At 51.5% G+C, this 5,226-nt stretch overlaps 1 protein-coding gene across 2 annotated transcripts in view; it reads right to left on the bottom strand.

Moving 5' to 3' along the window:
• Positions 1–1,133, bottom strand: part of Znf135 (zinc finger protein 135) — a 6,453-nt gene extending 5,320 nt beyond the window's left edge. For both annotated transcript variants that reach the window (XM_019206455.2, XM_010616678.3), the window contains exon 1: positions 843–1,133. The gene's annotated coding sequence lies outside the window, so the exon portion shown is untranslated. The remainder of the gene's footprint in view (positions 1–842) is intronic.
• Positions 1,134–5,226: the final 4,093 nt, after the last annotated feature.

Here is a 5,226-nt window from a genome sequence, read left to right as displayed (position 1 = left end):
TTGTGGCAACTGGTGGAAGTCTTGTGCTTCAGTGACCATCTGCTTACTGTCTACCTCACATAGGAGCTGGCTAACTCCCAAAAGAGACTTTCAGTTCAGAGGTAAGGTGAGCTTCCCCCCTCATCTCTGGCCTTGGATCCTGCCCAGCACTAAGAATTCTGCCTGGTCCTGCTCCTGCCTGGTCACCATCTTCACTGCAGTTTCCAGGAGAGAATTCATCTCTTTTTGGTTTCTGATGTCTCCCTGCCTACCCTCAGTGGGATACAGGTAGCAGACACTGTGGGGTTCCTGGGCACAGGACACCCAAATACATGTTTGCTGCACTCATGACGGTACCTCAGTCAGCACTCAATGACAGTCCAATGATAAGGCTATTTTCTGGGTTTCTGAAAGCTGGGGTTAAAATCTTGGGCTTTCAGTATCCCCCACACTCTTTTCGAAGTAAGCTGCAGGCTTGAGAGATGACTCCATGATGGGGTCTCAGCTTGTACCATCCCTCAACTCTGGATGTCCCACCAAGGCAGGGGATGCAGGTCAGGCGGGCTCCAGCCACTGAAGGGTCAGGCCTGTGTCGCAAGCCAGGGAACCCCACTCTTCCCAGAGCCCGGTCTGGCGCCTTGTCCAGGACCCCGAGACCCCAGAACCTGGAACCCAATCTTACCCAGAGGATACGGTCTGCCTCTCGGCCCCGCCCCCGCGACAAATCCCACCCCGCCTAAAATAGCAAAAGGGTCTGAACGCAGAACACACGGCTGGGCACCCAACCCGACGGGAGGGGCTTAAGGAAGAACCTCGGTACCCGCACAGCTGGGCCTCCTCCCCATCCTGTCCACCTTACTTACCAGCCTAACCGCGAAACACAGGCCGCCCCGCCACGCGATAGGATTGCGCGTGCGTGCGCGGGACTACATCTCCCAGAGGCCTTCGCGCACAGCTCCGGCCACTCGCGCGTTCATGCGGACCCAGGCTGGGCCCTCCAAACAGCAGCGAGGCTCGGAATCTGGGTGAGGCCTTAGGGACCAGCCAGGCTGTCTCTCTGCCATGTTTCCCGCTAGATGGTAGGACCTAGGCCTCATCCCACAACAGCTGGGACTGCGCTAGAGGGCACAGAACTACAACTCCCAGAGGGCAGCGCGCGGATATTCGGTTGTCTCCTGCGGCGCGGGGGGGGGGCGCCGAAGCAGGACACCAGGCAGTGCTTTCGGGGCCTGCCTCAAGGAATCGCCTTTCGAACAGTCGCCTGTGCTACTGAGCAGGGGACTGAGTGGCGAACTGATTAGACGGGGAGGAGGTTGGGGAGGACGCTGAGCAGGGCGCGGGGTTGGAAGCGATGCCACTTAATGTTCTTCCTCAGGTTATCATTCAGCTGCATTGTAGCCTCCACAGAAACGATAATAACCAAGATTTACCACGCGTTGTCGCAGGCCCAGCGGGAGGGCTGGGAGGGTTCTCGGTTCTGCTTACTCTGCCAGGCTAGGGACCCCATCCTAACCCGATAGTTCTGCACTAGCGTCCTGGTTCCGAGAAATGCTTTGCTGTGGGGGAAGTTCTGGCGGGAGCGAGCGCCCGCGGACTGGACTCAATTCCCAGCATCCCTAGCGCTGCGGTTGACCACAACTCCCAGCATCCCTGCGCGTAGCTGTTGACTACAACTCCCAGTACGCCCACAGCGGAACTCAACTACCAAATTCTTGTTGCGGGTAGGCAAACTCTCAGGCTCCTGGATGACCACACCAGGTGAATGGCGACAGCTCTCAGCATCCCTCGAACTGCTACGCGCTGCAACTTCCGTTTCCAAAGTCCCCCCTCAACAATGAACAACTCCCAACGCCCTATGCGCGGCACACTTAGTTCATCTCCCAGCAGCCTGCGCGCGGCTCGCCACAGTTCCCGGAGCTCCTTGCGCGGCCTGACAACAATGGCTGTTTGATATGTTCCGCCCAGGGCCTACGTCAGGCATGTGGGACTGTCTGGAGGGGACGACAAAGAGATACAAGAACCAATTGGAAGCCGCCTTCATCCCCCGCCCCCCGCATCTCTTGGCTGCAGGGTCGGTCGCCAAGGCTACGGAAGCAGCCGCAGAGTGCGGTCACCCTGCCAAGTCCTGGTCTCCGGGAACCGCGTGGTAGAAGCGTGACTCTCCTGTGTCTGTTGAAAACATAAATATAAGTATGTTTAGGGAAAGTGTGTCTCACCATGGACTTCCCAGAGTTAGCACTTCCAAATGCAGGACCTGTGCCCTGCAGGTACCGACTCAGGGATGAGTGCAATCGTGCACTGCAGACGTGGACGAAAAAGCCAGACCTTAGCACAGTGTCCCTCTTTCCATCACGGCTGCAGAGGAGTGTCAGGCACCCGTGGGGTTTGTCACAGCAATCCCCTTCTAACACCCTCCACGGCCTTTCAGCAGAGTATCCCTTGGATTTTGTAAGTATGCTGGTTTCTCTGCCTCTGTGTGGCAAATTTCACGTTGCACGTCCCCGTGTACTTTTCTGAGTGGCATTTCCCCCTATCCTATTAGCTTCTGCCCAAAAGCCTAACTTAAGTTTCAACTTTAGTTGACATGTTAAAAATTTAACTTGGTAAAATCTCGAACACTGTAAAGAGGAGTGGAATCTATGCTGCCCTCTGTGCTTATAGGGGGCAGTGTTAAACTCTCTTTAGTTGGCTTAAAAAATCTTCTCATCATCATCATCATCTCTCTCCCTCCTTCCCGATGAGCATGGTGACACACACTTATAATACCAGCCTCAGGAGGCTGAAGATAGGTGGAGGCAGGGTGATTGCAATTTCCAGCCTAATATGGAATGTATAGCAAGACCCTGCCTCAAACAACAAATAAAACAAAACCCATGACACCCAATGAGATCTGAATTTCAAATAATAGTGTAATAATATATTGAAAACTTTTTAATGTTAGTTTAATACCACTTAAGTGTTCAAGTAATTAAAGTGCCCTTAGAGTACTGCTGCCAGATTAAGAAAATAAAAATGTTAAATTCAAATTCCAGATCAACAACAAATACTTTTAAAATTACCAATGTGTCCCATATTTACTATATTTAAAATATATTGCCTATAAATACTTTTTTTATTTAAAAATTTTTGTTTTTAATTTTTTGAAATAGGGTTTGGTTATGTTGTTCAGGATGACTTTGAACTCACCAAGTTACACAGACTGGCTTCAAACTTAGGATCTGCTTGCCTCAGCCTTCTGTGGCTGAGATTTTAGGAGTTGTTACTGTGACCAGCTCGTATAAGTAATTTTTAATAAAGTTTAGGTATAATATGCAGAAAATAGTGTTGCCAAAATTAGCAAATAAAAACAGAACAATTCTTAGTTAAATATAAATCTCAGATAAATGATGGATAAATTTTTAGAGTAAATATGTCACAATAGTATATCTGAGATATGTTTATACTGAGTACCAAGCACTGTATTAAATGCAAATAGTACATTTAAGTATATTTCAAGACGTATTTGGAACATAGTTACACTTAATTCTAATACCATGTCTCTTTTTAAATGACTAATATAGTATATTTTTAGTGTATTATAAAAGTATACAAGGGACATTTAAAGTATTTATTTTAAAAACTAGACTTCAGATCTGGTTTGAGAAAAGGATTCAGGGAGACAGCACAGCCCAGGACAGGGCAGAGTGGGCTGCTGTGGGGCACGAGGAAGCAGGAGCTGAGAATAAAGGAGGAGCAGAGGCCGGGCCTAAGGGGGCAGAGCCCCAGAATTCTCTGGGCAGCTGTGTGCTAAGTGCCCATGTGCCTATCTGTGTCCTAGGGGCAGAGTGGGAGAAGAGGTCAGTGGTGGAGGCCCTCCGGAGCCACTGTGAATGACAGCACAGCACCTGGAAGAAATCAACATGGCCTGGAAAGAGTCCTTGGAGGAGAGGAGGCCTCCTGCCCTGGGCCCTGGCTGTGCTTCTGTCACTTGTGAGCTGCTGGCCCAGGAGGGCTGTGTGTCAGCACTGCCTGTGTGCGGAAGCCCCTGGGACGAGGCGGTGCCCAGGGCTATTATTCTCCTTGTCAGCCAGGCCCTGCCGTGGGTGGTCTGCTGTGTCCTCTTCTCAGGAGTTGGAATTGGCTTTGTCTTTAGGGCAGTGGTGGCTCACTGTGCATTTATAACTCTCTGACTCTCTTGGGGAGTGGCCCTTGAGACAGCCTCGATTTAGTGTGTCCTGGAGTCAGGAGGGACAGCTCCCACCTCACAGACCTCTAGATCCAAAAGGGGATGGCAGGAGCAGGTGGAGGTTTCCAGACCTTTTGCAAATGGGAAATCTTAGTTCCTGAAGATATCTAACGCAAAACCCAGTTTTAAAAAAAAAATCAGCTCAAGGGAAAACTGCTGCAGTGGCCTGGGACCAGAAGGGCAGGAAGTGGGGCTCCTTTTAGGATGATGACAGTATTTGGGTTAGGTTGTGATGGTCACGGAAGCCTGGTCCTGAGACCTGCTGAGGGGCGGCTGTCACTCAGCCCACCCTTGTTTGTGTGAGTCCAGTCTGAGAGCTAGGGTGTGTGAGCTCAGCCAGAAGTCTGGGTTCCCCAGGGTACTGGTTTTTATCTGGGCTGGTTCTCCTTGTCCCTTGCATGCAATTCTCATGAAGGCATGCTGGATGATGTCTGAAGGTGTTTATTGTTAGGTTAGGGATGTTGCTTGGGTCCCCATTGGTGGAGACTCAGATCCTGCTGAATTGCATAAGGCACTCAGCATTTTCAGCTCAGTGCTTTGGTGCACAGTTGACTCTGCACAGTGTAGTGTGACTTGGGCGGTACTCTTTGTCCGTTCACACCTGTGGGGATGACACTGGGCGTCTCCTTGCTCAGAGCTGCTGCCCCAGCTCCTGGGCTAGAAGCCTAACCTTCTAGCTCTGTCACAGGTCCTTACATCCCAGCTTCTCCCAGGACCAGCGCTCTCTGACCCAGAGCCCTGCATCTGTTCCCTGTCCCTTGGGACTCTCCTGGGCCACCTGCAGCTCTAGGAGCACCCTGTCTCCAGACTCACTGTGAAGCCGCCCAGGGGTCCTCTGCGCACCTGGAACTACTCCATTCCCTGAGGTCTACAGAAGGCGCCCAGAGCTTTGGCCTTGAAGTGGGTGAGGGAGCCGGAAAGGAAGAGTACTTTTAATGGCCCTTGGATGTAGTGGTCCCAGGTGAGCGGCACTGTAATAAAAGCCGGGCCATCCATCCCTGCAGACCTGAGGTGGCCCGGTT

Source organism: Fukomys damarensis, unplaced genomic scaffold, assembly GCF_012274545.1.
Source record: "Fukomys damarensis isolate Sample0158 unplaced genomic scaffold, DMR_v1.0_HiC HiC_scaffold_19, whole genome shotgun sequence".
NCBI classification, from domain to species: Eukaryota; Metazoa; Chordata; class Mammalia; order Rodentia; family Bathyergidae; genus Fukomys; species Fukomys damarensis.
This window is presented reverse-complemented; position numbering and strand designations above follow the sequence as displayed.